General features: G+C 42.1%; 1 pseudogene; it reads right to left on the minus strand.

Moving 5' to 3' along the window:
* Positions 1–7,350: 7,350 nt before the first annotated feature.
* Positions 7,351–7,460, minus strand: LOC128830706 (U2 spliceosomal RNA; annotated as a pseudogene).
* Positions 7,461–21,871: the final 14,411 nt, after the last annotated feature.

Genomic DNA, 21,871 nt, shown 5'->3' on the forward strand with positions numbered 1-21,871 from the left:
GGCTTTTGAGTGCTACGGTAATACCAGTAATAAATAAAAGTGGGTCAGAAAAGTGTCTAAGCATCAACTGCGTATAGTTATGTGATATCTGGTTTCTTTTTTTCTGCATCACCTGCATCTGTTACAAGCTTGAACACAGTGACAAGCAATTGCTTTTAGATTTTGTTTTACATAAGGTTAGAAGAATAGACGGACAAGGTAATATATGAAATGGAAAATAACGTACACCATGACAAGTTTCAGAGTAACAGCCGTGTTAGTCTGTATCCGCAAAAAGAAGAACAGGAGTACTTGTGGCACCTTAGAGACTAACAAATTTATTAGAGCATAAGCTTTCGTGGACTACAGCCCACTTCTTCGGATGTTCCATTCTATATGCATCCGAAGAAGTGGGCTGTAGTCCACGAAAGCTTATGCTCTAATAACGTACACCATATTTTTCAGGATAAAAATTAGTACAGGAATATTGCCAAGCTGTTTCCTTAAGGAGCATTTCAGTGTATCAAGGAATGTGTTTATTATGCTGAAAGAGAAGGGATCGCAAAAGGAGGCTGCCCTCTTCCGATAGCAGTGAGAGGAGGACAGTGCTGTTCATCTGACCGTTTTCACTGGTGCTGAACTTGGACAAGAGACCATTTCTGGCCCTACATCATGGGCGGGGCAAGAAGGAGCCAAAGAAAAGAAAGATGGGTCACTGACTATGTTAATAAACATCTATGGAAAGTTATGTACCGATGTCATGCATCCTCTGGCTCCTGCCAAATTGTAGTCCTTGGTTTTGCAGTCTTCTGGATATCCCTCTAGTAGAGCAAAGAAAAGGCCAGTGTGCAGAAGGAACAGGGTATGCAGAAAACGCTGCAGACAGCCTGGTCTGAGAGGTGTGAATTGTCTCATTTATCTCTAAGAGTTAAGTCTGATGCCCACTGACGATGATTTAAATTGTTAACTATTCCATTCCTCAGGTAAGAGTGGAGAGGGAGGTTCAGAGAGAGGAGCGGCGAAAGCTGCCTAAAAGTGTGTGTGGGAGGACTGGTGCCTGAACTGTGGCCCCACCCCTGCACCACCCCTAGCCGGAGGCCCCGCCCCCACACCACCTCTTCTCCTGAGGTCCTGCTCTCACGCTGCCTCTTCGCGCCCAAGACTCTGTCCCCCGTTCACTCTTTTCTGTCCCTCCTCCTGTCTCTCGCCCTTATGGCCAGTAAAAAGTGATGGGGCCATAGCCCTCTGACCCCCCACCCCGTTCCTGCGCTCCAGCTCACAGACCTGCACAATTTACTGAGTGATGTTTCATTGTGGTGCCACAATTGAGTGGCATTTAGGAGATACCACTCTGTATTTTTTTCTCCACTCAAGAAGGAGCCTAGAAGAGGCCATGGACATGTTCGAGCCCCATGGAAGGCAAGTCAAGCTCATGGAGCTATTCTATTCTATTGTATATGCTCATCACTGTAGTATCGGAGCACCTTCCAGGAGTGCATTGAGCAATGTCACTAACACCTGTCATTTGTTTGCTCTCTCATCCGCTCTCCTGGGGGAGAAGTGTCTGCAGTAGTGTGTTTTGGTTTGGAATTTTTAAAAATCTCTCTCTCTATACTGTTACTACATGTTTATGATAGAGAAGGCAGGTCTAAGAATTGCATCTTGAGCTTGGAGTGGAAAATGGGGAGGTTTGTGGTAGTCCTTAGTTCCTGGTGCAGTTCATCCCATGGTCTGGGATCAGCCCCTGAGAAGGTTCTGTTTCCTTCACAGATAAGCTTTGTCCTCATAGCAGACAGTCCCATTGTGTCAGGGTCTATATCACAGAGCTTTAGTCAATTGGTTAGATAGTCTGAGCCCAGGCCATTGGGCACTGTGAACTTGATTTAATAGTCTATGGGAAGCGAGTGTAGGGAAAGGAGGACGGGTTCAATGTTCTTGTGGTAGTCAGTGTTGTTGAGGCAACTTCTTGCAGTGTCCTTGTGACGTTATGCAGTCTATATGGTTTTATAAAAACATGATAATAAGTGAATATAATGTAACTGGAATAGTTTTATAAAAACATGATAATAAGTGAATATAATGTAACTGGAATTTGCTTCATGCAAAAGGTCTCTTGTAAGGTATCATTACAAAGCTTCAGAGAGTCCTGTGGCACCTTTAAGGCTAACAGATGTATTGGAGCATAAACTTTCGGATTACAAAGTTTATAATCTACTGATAATCTACTGAGTGTGATCATCCTATTTGTATAAATGTACCACTCTTGTATTTGAAACTAAAAATATGAAATATAACTCTGAGGGCCTATTGTAATTATGCAAAGTGTGGACCATTAATGGTGGTTTAGAATCTTGATGACTCCCATTGTCTGCAGAGGCTGTGTTTACCTGTGAGTCTTCCTGTATATGTGTGTGCTGGCAAGTGGGTAATGAAGTCTTGCAGTGACATGTGATCATGTGACCTGAACTGGAATCCATCTTTAACCTGGTGCTTTTCCAGTGGGGCTGGGGGGGGGGGGGGGTTGAAAACCCAGAGGGACAAAGGGTTCCCACCTTATGCAAAAGATATATAAAGGGGTGGAAGAGAACAGAGGGGAGAGGAGCCATCATGAAGAATCCCGTAGCTATCACCTGAGCTGGAACAAGAGCTGTACCAAGGGAAAGAATTATGCCCAGGCCTGGAAGGTGTCCAGTCTGAGAAAAAACTTACTGAAGCATCTCTGAGGGTGAGATTATCTGTATTCAGTTTGATTAGACATAGATTTGCACATTTTATTTTATTTTGCTTGGTGACTTACTTTGTTCTGTCTGTTACTACTTGAAGGGGGGCGGGAATAGAAGACAGGGACTAGGAGTTCAGGTGGGGGGCAGACTGGAACTGGCTGGGCAAGGAGACTGGGAAAAAGGAGGCAGTGGAGGGGAGGGAACTGAGAATGGCTGGGTAGAAACTGGGACTGAGATGATAAACATGAGGATTGAAGACTTGGATTGGCTAGGTGAGGAGAATAGGGCTGGGATGAAGAACCAGGAGTGGGGAAGAGGCAGGATTGAAACAGGGACAGGTTGGAGGTGACAGGGCAGCAGGGGTCAGAAGAGTTTGTGCCTACTAGAGTACACTCCCCTCCAGAGCTTGGAATGGAACCCAAGATTCTTGAGTCTTATGTTTCCTCTGTCCTCAGCAAGTGTCTGTGAAACCCACTGGCAAAGTGTGTCTTGTCTCCCTATATGGCTGATCCACATAGAGGATGACAACCAACAGTTACTCTGTTGGCTGTCTTGGAAAATTGGATTCTATCTCTGCCTTGGCCAAAGAGTCCCTGTGGGGTGCTAGGGCAAGTCACTTAAACCAAACTTTTTAGAGGTGGTCATTAATTGTGTGTTCCTCAATGTCTGGCTGCCTGACGGGAGACCCTAGAGCCTGATTTGCGGAAGTGCTGAGCGCTCCCAACTGCAACTGAAATCAGTGGGAGCTGTGCTTTGAACATATCTGTACTCCGCAGGTCCTAGATGTCTCAGATTGGGCACCCACAATTAGTGGACACTTTTGAACTTAATCTCCCTGTGTCTCAGTTTCTCATCTGTAAAATGGAGATAATACCACTCCCCTAACCTCACGGGGGAGTTATGAATATAAACCAATTAATGGTAGTGAATTACTCAGATACTAGAGTGATGAACGCCATAGGAAAGTCAAGGAGGAAATTATGAATTCTGTCTTCAGAGCAGAGATTGAACAGTTGTGCAGTAAATATGGTTTATGGGCACACATCGAATAGTGAGGATAAAAGCAAATACCTAATAGCTGCTCATTCGGTAAATCACCATCCATTCCATGGACTGAATGAGGCAGGAGGAGTCCTATGGAAAAAATAGTATGTGAGCATGTAATAAAAAGATTGCATCATAATGCGCGTGCACAAGGGGGCTGAATTAAGACAACCTGAATTCTGGCATTTCCTAACTTTTCAGTGCTCAACTTTGCAACCTTAGTAATGTTCTTTTAACATAGTTTTTGTGTGTAATATGTAGGTGTGTGGTACCCATTAAGCCTGGGGCTTTAACAAATGCTGTTCGTCTGCAGGTATTTTACATACAATTTCTTCACTGTCAGAGGCATAAATACACTTGCAATTTCCTGCCTACCATTTTTTTGAATGTCATTTTGACTCAAATTTGAATGAATGTTCTGGTGTTCATTGCTATGAAATCGGGTGATTGTACAATGTGTGGAAATTGTTAGCTTGAATATGTAGCTCTGTTGTGTAGTAAGAAATCGGAAGCAGAATTATTTGGTAGTAATAGATTCTACATAGTGTGTCATAGTTATATTATGTTGAAAAGTTACTGATATGAGAAAAGTGCATTTCAAGTTTTTATTCTGTGTTGATAAGTGTGCAATTTTTTTGCAGTTTTGAGGGTGCAGAATTAAGATCGAGTGGGCATTGTAAATCAGTTGGAGAGAATGATCTGTGGTTGTGTGGCGGTGGGAAACTGACTTGCTGAGTATCCTAGTTTGGTTTTCTCTTTCAGGTGATGTACAAAAGTCAGGTGACTGTATTGACTCTTTTAGGTCTGTCCCCAAACTTTGATCCTGCTGGCCATGAGGTACTGCTGGTACAGGGTAGCATCTGAATATGTCTCAGCTAGATTCAGCTACAGCTAAACAGATTTATTGTCTGTCTCATTAAGGTTCTTCTTCTTCTTCTTCTTCTTCACACAACCTACTCTTTTTGTGACCTGTGTTGTGTTATACAGGTCAGGCTAGGTGTTCCCTTCTGTCTTTAACATCTATGAATCATTGGTAGGTATGCATCCTGCAGACTCGAGAGGCCATGGGTATGTGCCCCTGAGTGGTAAAGAATTTACTCAGTTGGTTTTATGGCAGCCATGACTGTGGCTGAAAAGACCTACTCAAGAGAGCCAGTCTCTGCCGCAGCTGACACATTTGAAGGGAATGTTTTGCCACTTTGGGCTCTGCCTTGTGCAAGCTCTTTTCTCCTCTGCTAGGCTGGACGGCTTCCTCTCGTAACTCCAGAGACCTTTGTTTAGCTCTTGTTTCCAAAGGCTGCGGTCCTGAGTGTGATCATCCCAGTTATCCACATCAGGTCCATTTCTTTGAGGTCTCGCTTGCACACATCCTTGAAAAGAAATTTTGAACACCCTTTGGATCTTTTTCCAGATGCCAATTCTCCATGCAGGATGTCTTTTGGGATGCACCCATCATTCATTCGGCACACGTGCCCAAGCCAACGGAGGCATTTCTGTTTGCAGAGTGTTGGTATACTGGCTTGCTTGCGCACCTCAGTGTTGGTGACTCTGTCCCTCCAGGAGATGCCAAAGAATCAACAAAGGCAACAGCATAAAATATGTGTTTTACAAAAAGTAATTTGCTTTTTTTTAATGTGACCACTATATCCTATCTCCAGCAGATGGTGCTAAAATCTTAGTATTGGGCCTATCAAATAAGAGTTGTAACAAAAGTAAAGCATAAGGCTTTGCTAGAACACAGAAAAATTAAATATGCGAACAGAATAGTGCCACTTCTTTTCAGTGGATACCCTACTTATATGGTCCTGGTTGCATATAATATTATTCTAAGATATTTTCACAGATGTGCACGCCAGGTCAGCCACCCTTACTCTTCAATATCAACAATCTTTTTCAATTCTACAGCATCTTCCATCTGGACGTCCCAAAGTTCCTCACAAACAGGAACTTACTTAACCCCACAATGTGCCAGAGAGATTGTAACAATTTCTCATCTCCCTTTCTACAGGTGTGGAAAGCAAGGCACGGAGAGTTATCCACTATCACACAGGAAGTTTGGGGCCAGGCTTCTGACTCCCAGTCCTGGCCTACAGGATAATCCTTTGTCCCTTAGGTCAGAATCCTTTCCCCAGTGCCTGTAAAAACAGTCAGAGGAGTCTGATCCATATGACACGTCAGAAGTATTGATCCCAGTCACATGAGCCAACTCTGCCATCGGAGACTGAGACTTTATAACCTGATCCGAGTCACTGATTCCATTGGCTATTATTACCATGCCCAACCTGACTAGCTCAGCTGAGTACTGGGGAACGCTCCCAATGGAAGAGGGAGAATCTTCTCATCCAGGTCAAGGAATGGTAGTGGAGCCACTCCATGCCCAGCACCAGGGTGGATAAAAATATCAGCATTTAATTTTGGTAAAAAATCAGATTTTTAAAATTTAAATTGGACTTTTTATTTAAATGAGAAACAGGTTTATTTATTTAACAAATGCTATTTACAATGACATTTGAATTTGATAGCCTAAACTTATAATCTATTAAAATCATTTCAGTTAAATAAAAATAATAATATTAAGCAGTACATATTTGCCTCCACACTTTAAAGAAGGTCATACTGCTGAACTGGCAGTAGTCACTGGCTAACCACCTGAAACCCCTGTTTGCTGAAGTGCTAAACCAGCTTTTGACAGCAGTAGCCTCCTCTACAGGTGCAGTGAAAATATTTTCTTCATTTCAGGTTATTCAATCGGTTCAGTTCAGTGACTAGTTCGTTCAGTTCTTTCAAAGTTAAGAAATCAGTTGGGAGTGAAAAAACAGGAAAGCTTGGTTTCCTCTTCCAATCTATGAATAAGCATTCTGTATGACAGGATGAGAGCTATTAGTTTTAAAATCTTGAAGGACATAGTGATCGGAAATAATCAGTTCAACTCACTAACGAGAGCTAAAAAGAACAGGAGTACTTGTGGCACCTTAGAGACTAACAAATTTATTTGAGCATAAGCTTTCGTGAGCTAAATTTGTTAGTCTCTAAGGTGCCACAAGTACTCCTGTTCTTTTCGCGGATACAGACTAACACGGCTGCTACTCTGAAACCTAACGACAGATAATACTTCCTTTGTCTAATAAGTCAGTTAGTTTTAAATGCAAAACATGTTGTGATAAACCTTTTTATAAACTTTTTTTCTTGTATATCCAGCACATTTAAGGGAGTTTTATTTAAATAGGGTAAAAATCTGTTTTTGATCATTTTTAACTGAATTTGAATTTTCATCTAGACAGAGCTTGACAAAAATCCCAAGTAAAAACTTAATCATCTAGTAAATAAGAACTGCATCATTCAGCATTTTCTAACATAATAAAGACCAGAAAAATTAAAAGTCAAATAAATGTTAAGTTAAGATATGCGATTGCTTAAATACATGTGTATAGACATAGTGTACGCTCCTGGTTAGCAGAAAGAAACACCATATTTAGTCTAAAGGCTATATTTAGTTGCAAATCATCACATTTTAATGGTTATCTATCAATGAGAATCAGGCTTTCTTTAAAAAATATACTATAAAGTATAAATGAAAACACGATTAACATCAATGACTTAAATCAAGGTTTCAGTTTCAACACTCCATTTAATACACAGTGCCCAGATAAGGGAAGTATCAGATATTAAACTGATAAGAACAGATACTTGATTTTAGCCAAGCCAAGAAGCAAACAATGATAAAAACTTCCAAGATCTTCACATGTTAATTAATGTAACATCAACCCCTGAAGGCTCCCAAGAAAATGATAGAATAAAACTCTTGAAAAGTATTAAACAAAATCTCTTAATAGGGCTATTAAGAACAAGCATCAAAGCTGAAACAGTTTTAAAATCTCATTAACATTTGATGATATAAGTTTGTTTACTTTTTGTATTTCACTCAGCTAGGACAGTGAAATCTCTCTATCTCTTTCTCTCTCGCTGCTGTCTATCCTCTGATACTTATAACTATTGTATCTGAGTGTCTTACTTTTCACTTCCCTTTACACTATAATATCAATTTCACAGTGAAATTCCTTTTTTTTAGTAAACTGGTTCCATTGAATAAAAAAATTTCTGTTCCTCTCTCATAAAACCCTCTAGGGTAACAAAACCCAAAAGTGAGACATACATTTTTTGAGAGTGTCCCTTTAAGCCCCACTATTCATGAAGACTTCAAATGGCCAAATCTGGCTTCCCCAAAGTTGTTAAAATCAGTTCCATTCTGTTTCAATTTAATTGTCACTTCCTCCTTCCTTTATACACGAGTAAACAGAAAACAACAAACAGCCATCGAAGGAAAATTGTTAGGATTAATTTGCTGTACAAGTGAGACATTCATCATTTTCTGAACTTGGTTCATTTGGTCAGTAACAACGAAGTATGTGGGACTATGTATGGGATGTGCTAAGACATTGTCAATGTGCCAGATGGCTAGCGTTTCAGGCATGGATAGAACAGTATATGTTGCTAAAACCTGGCCTTGGGAGCAGCATTCACCCTTCACAATACATTAAAAGGCCAATTTCCCCATGCTGATAGTGTTGTTACCATGCTGGCTTGAGTCCATGACTTCAGAGGTAAAGAGCCACTCCGCATTCTCAGTCCACTTGTTTTATGCGTCCAGAGCTGCCAGACATTTCAGACATTCTGTCAATCACTGATTTCCTGTCTTCATTCATTACTGCAGCCATTACTTTCCATCTTGGAGCCAACCTGGACATTTTCGAGCTTCATTTATATTTCCAAATAGGATGGGCACATTTTGTCCAATTGCATCTTACTAGCCACTTTCTGGTATGAGCCAAAGTGCACACAGATGGAATTAATGGGCTGAGTTCTCTTTTCATCTACATCAGAGGAACTTCTTAGAAGTGAGATGTAATTGAGCCTAGCATTTGGCCTCATTATCATTTATTTTATGGTAGCATACAGAAGCCACAACTGTGCCAGCAGCTGTATAAACACATAGGATGAGACAGTCCCTGTGCTGAAGACCTTACGGTCTGACAATTCAGATAGATAAAGGGTGGGATGGGACACAGAAGCACAGGGAAATGAAAGTACATGCCAACGTTTGCATAGCAGGCCTGTGGCAGAATCAGGAATGAAACCCAGATCTCTTAAATCTCAGTCAGATCTCTGTCCATGAGACCATGCTATTGCTTTCTTGCCTTATGTGGTCACCCTCCAATAGCAGCCTTAAGTACATGAGAAATACAGTGAAATCTTGCGCTAATGACCATATAGAGCTGGAAATCTGCCCAAAGACCCCAGTCATGAATTGGGGGGTGGGATCTATTTTGCCAGACAGAAAAGGACAGTCCAAGCCCAGACGTGTATACAGTATTGCAGCCAAATCATGGATGCCACCTATGAAGAATCTCTATGCTTTTTTCCCTGTACCCCCACCAGTCCCACTACTGTGTCCACAAAGGGCCAACCACAACTTAGTCCTCGATGATTTTTAACTCTTTTTAAAATGCATGTCTATAGTTCAAATACAATTAGTAGTGTTTATATGCCAGCACATGCCACTAGAAGCAAAGGACAGGTCCTACCAGCTAACATTTATAATCCCCTTTAGGATGCAGTGATGATTTTTTTCCCCCCATCAGACAAATCCCTGCCATGTCAAAGGTCCTGTAATTGATCTTTGTCATTAAATCCAGTAAAGCCCAAATTTACAGATCTACCTTGTTTCAGGCTAATGTAGATAAATGAGGTTCATGGTAAAATATTGACTTTTTCTTGCCACCTATGCACCTCAGCACTTTATGCAGTTGATTAACATACAAGAAAGGCTGTAAAATCAAATAAATGACTGCAAGGAGCAACTTTTATGCTCCTTAAGTGATCTATGAGATGTAGCTATTTATAGTCAGGTGGGGGATGGGGAAATCTAAATGTAAGCCAATTCTAGGAATGCTGATACAGGAGAGTTGGGGGAAAAATTGATATTGGCGTGAGGAAACTTCTGTAGTGAAAGCCAGAACAACATGTAGTAATGTAATACTCATTTTTTCTGTGCCTACACCATAGTATATATCAAATACTGTCAAACGCTGAATACAAGCAATTTTACAGACATAAGAAACAAGGTACAATGTTTTAAACAGTGAGGATAATTAGCCATAAGAACAGTTTACCTAGGGTTATGGTAGATTTTTCATCCCTGGAAGATTGCATGTTTAATGAAGATTGCATGTTTTTCTAAAAGAGGTGCTCTAGTTCAACTACCAGTATTGGACTTGTAGAAGGAACAAATTTACTCCTATAGCCTCTGTTATGCAGGAGGTCAAACTAGATGCTCACAATGGTCCCTTCTGGTTTTAAAATCTGTGTACTGAATTTAATACATTCAAACAGAAACAAAAATGCACATGGTATTGCCATCGCACTGTTATATTATTAGGAATGGTTGCATCCAACTTAAGGATGGAGTAAGGTGACCAGATGTCCTGATTTTATAGGGACAGTCCCGATTTTTGGGTCTTTTTCTTATATAGGCTCCTATTAACCCCCATCCCGATTTTTCACATTTGCTGTCTGGTCATCCTAGGATGGAGCCTCAAAAAGACATGATAATGTAAAGAAAATATATCTATAACTGAAATCCTGACCTCATTAACATGGCCCACAGACAGGGAAGCCCTTAAATACAGACTCAGAGCACAGGAAAACTATTAATTTCAAGGCAAGCACATTGTTTTATTCCAAGCCACCCTTATTACCTGATTTTCAGAGACATTAAGCACCCCATTGAAGTTAGTGGGAATTATGGGTGTACAGCAGTTCTGACAATCAGGCCTTAGTTGTCTATTTTCAGGATGGCATAACCCGATCTTTTGGAGAGTCTGAAATGAGTCCCCCTCTTCATCCCCATCAATGTAGTTGGGAAATTTACATCACTAGCAGACAGGAAGGATGGTCCAGTGCTGAAGTTTCTCTTTGTGAGTGTGGCGAAGTGCTGAAGCTCTGGGTCTTCTGCTATACCGAAGATCTTGGACAGAACTCACTGATATCTTGTCCTATCCCCACTAGCATGTTGTAATGAGCCCTGAAAACATTTTGTTGTTTGTCCTTGGATGAAAAATAACAAAACTCTGACAGTATTTCAAGTGGAGTTTCTTTATTTCAAGGACATCATAAATTAATTTTGGAGATCCATTGACTCAGTTGCCTATGTCCAATAAATTATAGCAGGTAATTAAGCTATTCATTTTAGCTTCTCTGCTGTCTTTCCAATGTCCTTGTGGATCTGATGTATTTTCAGTTAGAAACTTGTATAGCCAGTTGCAGCATTATTTTGATAAGAGGGTTTATGCAATTGTGTCTTATGAACATTCAGATATGAAAAGTTACTGTAACTTGTTCAATTAATTTAGCAGTCCCTGATATATTTTTTCTCTCTGGTGTGGAAATAGGTCCTACCTGTGCCTAGCTTTTGATTCATTGCAGCTATCGAATGATTTAATTACAAAACTCCCTAGAATGAATGCATTTGATGTATGTATCAGATATTCTCTGATGCTCGTTGCTGTAGTATCTAAGTACCTCATGATAGTTAATGACTTTATTCTCATAAGACATTTGTGAGGTAGGCAAGTGCTCTCTCCCCTCTTTTACAGGTGGGGAACTGAGACAAACCTATTGACTTGGGGGCTTTGGATTAGGCCCTAAGTGGCTTGCCTATAGCCACACGGGAAGTCTGGACACAGCTGGGAAATGAACCCATATCTTCCAAATCTCAGTCTTATGCTTTAATCCCATTACCATAGGAATGTTTTGGACTCAGCTGTATACAATCCTTTGCTTTCTCTTTTAGATGATTGTTGTCCTTGGTTAGTTTCTCAAATCATTACCATTTTTATAGTGTCCGGTTTGGTTCTGTCTATACCTAGACTACTGTGAGAAGATCTTGAGCTGTGGTGTGACCTTCAGCTAGCAGACCTACCGGCAGAACGATCTGGATGCAGCCATAGCATTAGCAATTTGAATAGAGATAGCTGAAAAAGTGGCAGCTGTTAATGGAAACTCCAAATATGGTTTCATGTTTAAGGCTGAGCTGAGTTTTTCCCTTAAAGGAGGGATTCAGCCAACCACTCTGTTATGTTTGAAGAGTACAATGTATCATCCTCATATTTACAGCCCTTGCTCTTTGAATGAATTTTCTGAGAATTTACGAATAAACTGGTTGATTTGTTTATGAATTAAAATTAATTAGTGACAAGTAGTGACACCATGAGGAAAAAGATGTCTTTAAAAATTAGTTTAAACTGATCTGAGACTAACAACACTATTATGTATTAATCATAATTGTATGGTTATTACATGGCATCGCTACAAGGCGGAGTTAAGGCTGTTTGAGTGCCCTCGCTGTGCATTCCCATATCCAGGGCTGGCTCCACCATTTTTGCTGCCCCAAGCAAAACAAACACACACACACACACACACACACACACACACAAAACCGCTTGGACTGCCGCCCGAACTGCTGAAGCAATAAATAAAAAAAAAGGCCGCCTGGACTGTGCCACCCCAAGAATGGACGGAACGCTGCCCCTTAGCATGTGCTGCTCCAGGAGCCAGCCTTGTTGCCTGGAGCCGGCCCTGCCCATACCTTTCTTTAGAATTTAACCTTCATTCTGAATTTTCCGGTTTCGTAACACCTGTTTTCCTAGAGAATCATAACTGCTCCGTAATGTTAACTTAGGGTTTATCTGGGAATATTTGAGGTCCTTTTTTTGAATCATCGCAGTAGCAATGGTTGGGTTCTTCTTATTTATGTGCATTACAGAAGCACGTAGAGCGGGTGGCAGAGAGCGGGGCTCCATTGTGAGGGGCGCTATACAAACACACAGCAAGACACCATTTTTTGAAGCTTCTACTGTGTAAACAGAGAAGACAAACAAGCTTCCTCGCCCCTCCCCTGACTCCCTTCTGTGTGGCTCCTCTGGCTCTCATCCCTATAGCAACATGAGTCCTGAGGAGCTGGCTGCCATTTGCTGAATCCCCCTGTGGCTGCCCAATGGTAGTTGCGGATGGTACTTTGCAGGCCCCAATGTCACTTTCTGTAGCATTAACTCTCGTCAGGATAGACACTTGTCTGGCTACTAGCAGAGCAGAGGATGGAGCTTTGGGCCAGACACTCAAAGGTATTTAGCACCTCACTCCCATTGCAATCAATGCCTAAATACCTTTGTGAGGATCTGGGCCTTGGAGACCAACAGCTTCTTTGTTCCACCTGCTCCTACTCCTAGCCCTGCTCCCGAGACCCCGTATAAGGGCTTCTGCAGAATACAAGGCAAGGGAGGAGATGCTGCAAAAGAGGTGGCATTTCTGCCCTTCAGTCTGGGGAAAAGGAAAAGCCAGTGGGGTGGGGTCTTCAAAGAGATGTTCCAGCCCCATAGTCCCCATAGTTCCATAGCCTGGGGCCTGCTGCACTTGATTCCAGTCTATGGATTTCCTGTCAGTTTCTCACCATGTACTCAGGGAACAGTGGGGAAAAATGAGAGAAGGGCACAAACTGCAAAATTCAGATAGAGATCTGGGGTCATATCCTCACCTGGTATAAAGTGGCATAGCGCAGTTGAACTCCATGAAGCAATGCCAGTTTCAACTAACCGAGAATCTGTCCCCCTGAATTTTGATTGCTCTAAAGTTTGCCCTAGGAGGGACCAGCTGCAAATTTTCCTTCTAGATCAGGGTCAGGTTGTGAACTATCCCAAAGTTTAGGGTTTTTATTTGGACCCATTTGTAATAAAAACCATTAGGAAAAAAAGTCATCCCTCGCAGTAAAACCTGGGGTTTTATTAATTAGGGAATTTCGGTGTCTTGTATGCAGAGATTACATAAAAGGTGTTCCATGAAAATCTAGTGAAGTAGCTCCCAATGAGAACACTTTAATGAAACAGTGGAGTTGTTTACCAAGTTAAGTTCATTGTTGATGTTGGGAAACTAGCCCAAATCTGAGCTCCGAAAGTCTGATAACGGGGAGGGGGAAAATAGAGATGTGTCTTGGAATCCACAGACAATAATAGACAATGAAGGAACCCAAAGATAAGTGGGAAGAAATATTGTTAACCAAGGGGGATGGCAATTGTTTTTCACTAAATTAAATATTTATGAGGTTGGGATTTGATTACATATCGTTTAACGAGGTAAGGTGAGAAGTGCTTCGGTTTTCATGAGATGGCCATAGAGATAAATACGCTGCATATAAGAATAATTTATCATAAGAAGACTGACATGAAAATTCTGATGAATGTTCTAAAGCCAGGCTAGGCAGCATTTCTATGGTTATCTGCCTACAGTGCTCAACATCCATTTCCCATTAGTTCAGTGCTCCTCTCTCTCCCTGCATCAAACATCCAAGGCCCACATCTCTTCCCATCCACAATTCAAACGCTACAAGCAGGATCTAAATCTTTCATCGGTAGGAGGCTTAATATTGAACTCTAGAGAGAGACCATATACAGACCTTTTGCCATTTGTGTATTAATGCAGCACATCGGGAAATGTGGCACGTAGCATGCTTCTAAGGTGCACCCAGAGCCAACTGCATACAGGAGGGATGGTTCAGTGGTTAGAGCACTACCCTAGGACTTGGCAGATCTGCATTCAGAGGAATTATTTTATGTGTCTGCAAAGAAGGCACATTCTCACCTGGAGACAGGAACACATACAGGCGAACCAGTCTTCAGTGCTCAGCTTAAATTGCTTCTCAGTCAATTGGAGGCCATTTGAGCTGTACACGTGAGATGCTGTGGTGAGAGGGAAATGAGAAAGCTAGCTGGGTGGCTATTTTATTAGCCTCTTAATGCATTACTCAAATTTTGATGAAGAATAAGCATAATGTAGCATCGCTCACAGTGTATCTGTTGGACTCATGTCACAACAATTAAACAGAGCTAAGGCATTTCTGGTAACTAGGATGAAGGGTCAGAGGGAAGCATCCATCTTGCCAAAAGGAAAAAATAGCTGATAAAAAATAAAGCCAAAATTGGACTGGCCCAAATAGGATCTTACACTGAATTGTGATGATAAAATGAGTGTCTCATTCAACAGAGGAATATAGCTGAGATAAACTCAGCAGTAATTCCTTTCTATCTATCCTTCTATCTACTCTCTGTCAAGTGCAAGGCTCCCATTTATAAGAACTTTCCCCTCCCCAGTATGCCTGAGTGGGGTTGACCCTTGAAATTTGGCAGAACCAAACAGCCACAACCCTAATGTAGCTATTTTGCAACTGGTAGCTGCATCTCTGTCTCTTCCATCTGATAAGTACCTCAGATATTTTCCCCGCTCCTACTGCTCACAATTTAATTCTGTTAATCTGCTTCCTTCTCAGTACCAAGTGTTTTATCTGTATAGGGTCAGCTATGGGTCCAGTCGTGATAGCTATTGAGAACCTTAGCGCTCATTAAAATAAAGGGTAAGCAAGGATGCTCAGCATCTCACAGGATTGGTACCTAAGTGCCCTACCTTGCACAGAACAAGTTCTCTTTAAATAAAAAGAGATTCAAGTGAATAACATCATCAGTAAGGTTAATAAAATGTTAAAATGAGAAGGTGCTCACCCACTGGTTTATCTTTAGTTCAATGCTTTTTCCTAAGCGCAGAACATCAGTAACTTGCAGTATATTCTAACTGATTGAATAAAAAGTTATATTTAATTGGGAAATCAATGAGTAGGAATAGGGCATGGAGGTCATATAGATTGTAGCATCCTGACCAATCTAACTCACTTGCCCTTTCTGTTGGTCTTTCATCATTGGATTTCACTTGCCAATTCCTCAACGGTCTTAATTGTGGGCACAGCAATTTGTCTTCAAATATCACACTACTGTGAAATCTATGCATCAATAAATACAGCTCAAAAGCTGTTTTCCACACTGCTGGAGAGTTAATTGGTTCCATGGTTAAAGCAAATGCTGGAGTTCTTCACATTTGAGGGGATTTTTCAAGGTTTTCAAGTGGCTGGAGGCCGTTCATAAAGCCAAATTAAAGGAAAATATTGCCTTTGAATATAAAGAGATGTCTGGAGCAATCTTCTACACTTTATCTGTGCAGAACATTCTGTGCTGTACTGCAATCAAAGTACTGTTTAGAAATAAAGAGGACATTTTTTGAAACCACGGCTATGCTAAAGGTGAGCAAAGCAGATATAACCACTGTTCATTTTTTACGTACCAGCTTAAGTAGCACCTGATGTACGGAGTGCAATGAGTGAATATTAAAATTGCAAATCAACCCAGCCCAGGAATCATGTCTGTTCAGGAAAGAATAACTAAAACACTAGTCCATCTCAGCTGTGTTCCTTCCAACATAAGAATAGCCATACTGCGTATCCTGTCTCCTGACAGTGGCTAATGCCAGGTGCTCCAGAAGGAATGCACAGAAAAGGCAATTATCAAGTGATCCAGCTTCTGGCAATCAGAGGCCAGAGACATCCAGACCATAGGGTTGCATCCCTGACCATCTTGGCGGCTAATAGCCATTGATGGACATATCCTCCATGAACTTACCTAATTTTTTTTTAATCCCATTATAGTTTTGGCCTTTACAACATTCCCTGGCAACGAGTTCTACAGGTTCACTGTGCATTGCGTGAAGACGTTTGTCCTTTTGTTTGTTTTAAACCTGTTGCCTATTAATTTCATAGTGACCCCTGGTTCTTGCGTTACGTGAAGGAATAAATAACACTTCCTTATGCACTTTCTCACCACCTTTATCATATCTCCCCTTAGTCTTCTCTTTTCCAAGCTGAAAAGTCCCAGTCTTTAATCTCTCCTCATATGGAAGCTGTTCCATACCCCTAATCATTTTTGTTGCTCTTCTCTGTACCATTTCCAATTCTAATATAGCTTTTTTGAGATACGGTGATGTGATGGGGTGTTTATCCCACACTTGCTCTGAAAGGGTTAATGCAGACTGAGAAGGGGGCTAATTAACCCAACAGACCACAGCTGAGGGGAATAAGGTGGCTAAGCAATCCCCTGATTCAGGGAGGGAGCCCAGCTGAGGTGGAATGAGTTGGGCTAGATTTATAAAGCCAGGAAATCAGAAGCAGAGGGGGTTGCAGGGAAGTAGTCTGCAGTCTCTTCCTGGGTGAAGGGAGGTGTGTTTGGGATGACAGAGGCAGGTAGCCTATGGGAGGAGGGAGCTTGGGCTCGCAAACCCATAGGAGTGGGGAGAGCCAGAAGAGGCTCAGGGAAAGGCAGGAAGGTCTAGGAGGGAATAGACCTTGGCTACTGACTTGAGGATCCCTGAGCTGAAACCCAGAGTAGAAGGCTAGTCTGGGTTCCCCTACCAGCCACAGAGGAAGTGGCAGCTGAGGCAGTAAAGGGGAAAACTGCCTGAGACTGCTGGTGAGAAGAGTCTTTGACTCTACCCCAGAAGGGAGAAACACGGTTAGCGACCTGACCAGTGGGCTGAGTCACAAAAAGGAGGCAGCAGGTCCTGGAATAAGAGAGGGGACGCAGACAGCGGCAGCAAGGTGTGCAGTAAGCAGCCAAAAAAGGCCTCAGACCTTGAAAAAAGCTAATCCCCAGATTGGCCAAGAGGAGGTGCCACCTGTGGTGAGTGGACCCCATCACAGGTGACCAGAGCTGCACAGCAGGATTGTTCCCTAAGGTGTAGTGTGGCTGCTGTCTATGTAGCTACTGTAAACATAGGGCTTGATTGTGCCTTGAGGGATCAGCCTGTGGCAGAGGGGCAGTGCACAGCTGTGTAAGACATTGGGAGGTGGAAGGAAAGACCCTATATTGTGGTTATGTCAATAGACTGGGCATGAGGATATCTAAGCCTACTGCCCAGCTCTATCCCAGGCTTTTCTTAGGTGATTTTCCTAAAGTCACACAGGACCTGATTCTGCCACATTACTCAGTGGGACTGCTGTGAAGTGAGGAGATCCTAATGCTCTCTACCTTACAAGGGTGTTGTCAGGATAAATCATTAGCATTTGAAGCTCTCAGTTGGGTCTGTTGAAGCACCTAGATAGCTAGGCAGACACATTGAATGGGACTCCCAAAGGTATTTAGGTATCTAACTCCCATAGATTTCAATTGGAATTAGGTGCTTGAGAACCTTTGTGAATCCCACCCATTATCTCCTGGCAAATTCAGCTTTACTGTGCCATCCTTTTAAGGGTGTAGCTTGTGCTCCTCTACACGCTGGTGTCAGAAGGATGGTGGTGGCATCCGGGGGGCAGGCATCTGACTCTGGAAGGGACATATTGAAATAATCTCAGTTTACCTGCAAAATACTTGTACAAATAAATCTGCTTTCTAATGGTCTGAGGCACATGCTGTAAGAAGCTTGTTCTCTGAGCCAATCCGAGTGCAGACTTGAATAACAGCGCAGTCTAATGCATACATATCCAGAAGACAAATTGATTATCTCTACATCAGTCAATGGGTATAATGGAAATAAAGCTTCTGTAATAGAACATTATCCCAGGGTTCAGTGTCTCTGACTTTTGGCTTGGTTTTACCTCTGTATTCATAAAACAGCTGGGGATCCTGTGATGTAGACCATTGATATTATCGTGCCCCTTTGCGAGCTAAAGTTTGACAGGCCTGAAACCAATAGAAATTTTCCCCTTGCTCCTGATCCTAAAACCAAACCTAAAGGTTCCTCTGAAGCTAGAGTAGAAGGATGGTGTCCTTCTAAGCAGCTGTAGTGAAACAGCGATTGTACAGGAATCACTTGCCTGCCTCCTTCTCTAGAGCAGGAAGGGTATGAAGACATGCAAGAAACCCAAGAATGGAATTAGTCTCCTTGTCAATGTATATTAAATGCCCTGCAGCGTATAGAATGATACATAGGCATGCCCTTAATTCACAAATAAGCCCAGTGCGTTGGGCTCGGCTCCAGTGCCCAAATGGGTTTCTTGTGGGTGGCTTTTCAGGCAGTGAAGCTGTCTTTACCTACACAGCAACTCTAGCGTAGGAGGAGCTGTTAGGTTTGGTATATACACAGGATGTGCCTACACACAAATGATCCACTCAGAAACTACCTTTGTGAGTATTTGTGGTTCGCATGTTGCCTCTACTCACAGAAATGAATGTGTTCTTAAATTCTATATATGTAGACGCTTTACTTGATCTTTGCTGACAGGTTAAGATCCACACTCACTGAGTTTTGTTCTTTCCCCAGACACAGGGTCTTATTGTTCTGCTAGTTTTATGGAACTCTGAAAAGCAGGCAAGTTATGTAGCCTTTGTGCAGAGTGCAGCTATTCCCTATTTTTGTTTTGCCAATGGGGATTTGGCTAAATTATCTCCCTCCAGCACATAAACTGTAAGTCTGTTTTTTATGCACATCACTGATGTGTTGTTGAGGTTTTGTCCTACAAACGCCAGAGAAGATTGTCTTGTGACTTTGCCCTGAGCAAACTAACCTTACTAAAACTGAAGCTTCACCTCTGTGGATGTTGCTTCAGTGTTTTCTTTGTGAAAATAATTTTCTTTCATGAGTAACAAACTGTAGTCATGTATTACAACCCATGGAACTGGAATCTCTAGGCAAAGTATCCTGTCTACTTGGGGGAAAAGCAAAGACTAAGTGTTCAATTCTCAGTTACACAGTGTAGATCTGATTATTGTACAATCAATTCACTGGTTTTGTCTTCCCTATGACTCATGCTCAGTAACATATAACTATATTATAAAGTGCAGCAGTTTAGCAAGGGAAAAAATAATGATAGAAAAGGGCTGCCTTAGTGTACAAATGTTTTCTCCGCTTGTAGCGTGCAGTTTCCTTTTGGATTTCACGTGTAATTAACCATTCTGCTGAAATGTGCCACTAGATGTGAATAGTGATGAATTTACTATGTTATTTTCCCCTTTGCACAAAGCGCAGGGTTATGGTGGGCCACTGCTTGAATTCCAGTCCAGGTTGCAAACCCCTTGCTCCCTCTGAGGAGGTGTTACTCACATGAGTGGTTCTATTAACTTCAATGGGACTGTGGGTGTGAGGGAGTGCTCTTCTTAGTGAGTAAGGGATTTGTAATCTGGCTTTTGGAAAGAGGGATTCTCCCTCCCAGCTAGGGGGTACTTTTCTGCTAGAGGGGGTGTTCATTTAAAGGCCTGATTGCGAAATGCCTGCTCATATAGTCCTATTGACTGCAAGAGAGACTGCTTGCAGAAGAAAGCATGAGTAAGGGCTGCCCAGTTGGGCCCTACGTTTGCAAAGAGCTTTGAGACGAAAGGCACTATAGCCATGCCTTGGACATTACCATTATTTCCTGTTAGGAATTTTAATGTTACACAAGTGAGCATTCAGCTGATGGTTGGATCAGAATTCTCCGCGCACAGTATTTACGTTAGGCTATTTCAGATCCTAATAATCAAACCTAACTTAGGGAATACAATTAGTTGGCCTGGGTCACTTCAGGTCAAAGATCTTTGTGACCTTTTCGCCTTTTGCCTTTTCGGAACAATTGAACCTTTGAGCTCACTACTTACTATATGTTTCTCATTCCTTCAGGTCCCCAACAAAATCCATCTACCTATCACCTCATCAACTTTTACATCCCTCTTTAAAACTCACCTCTGCCATGATGCCTAGAAGACAGTGCTAGCAGCCAGGCAGGTCCCAAGCCATGACTAATGCCCATCTTGCCACAATACAGTTGTTTTACAGTTACCTCATTCTAAAAGATATGCTCTAGGAATTATGTTGGGTAAACTGTATGGCCTGTGTTATGCAGGAGGTCAGATGAGATGATCACAATGGTCCCTTCTGGCTGTGGAATATATGAATCTATTTTCAAGAAATATTTGTACCAGCACCTGGCATCCAATTCCTGAGCGGGGCTCCGAGACAGTACCTTAATACAAATAATGATGACTGGGCTTCTATGCAAGACCAAACCGGGGCAGTCCTAAGAACTGCTATTGGGGGTTCTGCATTCCACATTTTGTTTGAAGGAACAATGGGCCAAGAAAGAAAGGAGCATTTTGCTTCCAGAGTTAAACTATGGGAGGGGCAGAAACTCATCATGAAGAAAGAGAAAAATTCTGACATGAGCTTCTAGCACAGGGCAAGCATGGTGAGAAAACTTGATGTGTGATCCCATGCTGCTGTGCTGGAGGAAGATCTTTGACCCCCTCCTAAGAGTCAAGAGCTTGCCTGAGTGGCAAGCATTCAGATGCTTAAGCCATCCCCGCTGCTGCCTAGGATTGTGATAGCTGCACTTCCTCACGTCTGTTGACAATAGTAGACCCAAGAAACTTCAGTAGCGGGGCTGAACCTGAGGCACCTGTCTTGCCAATGATCTTTAGATAATAATGCCACTTTTGACTTCCATAGCACCTGCTGGCCAATAAGCTCACAGATTTTTTACAAAAAATAATGAATCCATCTTGGCAATTTCCTGGTGAAGAACAGTGGATATAATGGCTGTTGTTCTCGTCTTGCAGATGGGCAAACTGAGGCAGCAGAAAGGTAAGGCCAATATCTTAAAATGTGGCTCCTTCAGAATTGGCATTGTCAGTAACCTAACATGGATGGAGCAAACCTTAGATGACTGTAGCTCCATTGAACAATATTTAGTGGAAAGTTTCTTCTCGGTGGCGTGGAAACTCCTCTCTTGTAACTACTATTATAATTGGTGGACTCTGGATGGGGAGGTTTGGATTTGTAGGTGTTACTGTAATGCCTGTAATACAAATACTCACATAGGTTTCAAGTATTATCTTCCCCAGCTTTACTTACAATATAGCTAGACCATGTACAAACATAACCAGGGGATGGGAAGAGACCCAATCAAGGCAGCCAAGAGAGTTAATATAGCCTGCTCCATAAAGAGGTTCCACAAAGTTTGTTTGCATTTTTTTAATGTGAAAAGGAATGATGATTTTCAGTCGTGTTGTTTGATCAGGCCCACCTGAGGAGAGGGCTAAGGCCCCGATCCTGCACATGGAACGATGTGGGCAGGCCCCTTTTAGGAAGCATTGTTCGTGGAGAGATGGAAACATGGCAGATCAGTCAGGGAGTGGTTTCCAGGAGTATTGGGTAACATGGAAGAAAGTCCAAAGCCAGAGACTGTTAATAACTCCCCTTTGTGCCTTCGAAAATCTCCCCCATGATTAATC

Source organism: Malaclemys terrapin, chromosome 1 (genome assembly GCF_027887155.1).
Source record: "Malaclemys terrapin pileata isolate rMalTer1 chromosome 1, rMalTer1.hap1, whole genome shotgun sequence".
Classification (NCBI taxonomy): domain Eukaryota; kingdom Metazoa; phylum Chordata; order Testudines; family Emydidae; genus Malaclemys; species Malaclemys terrapin.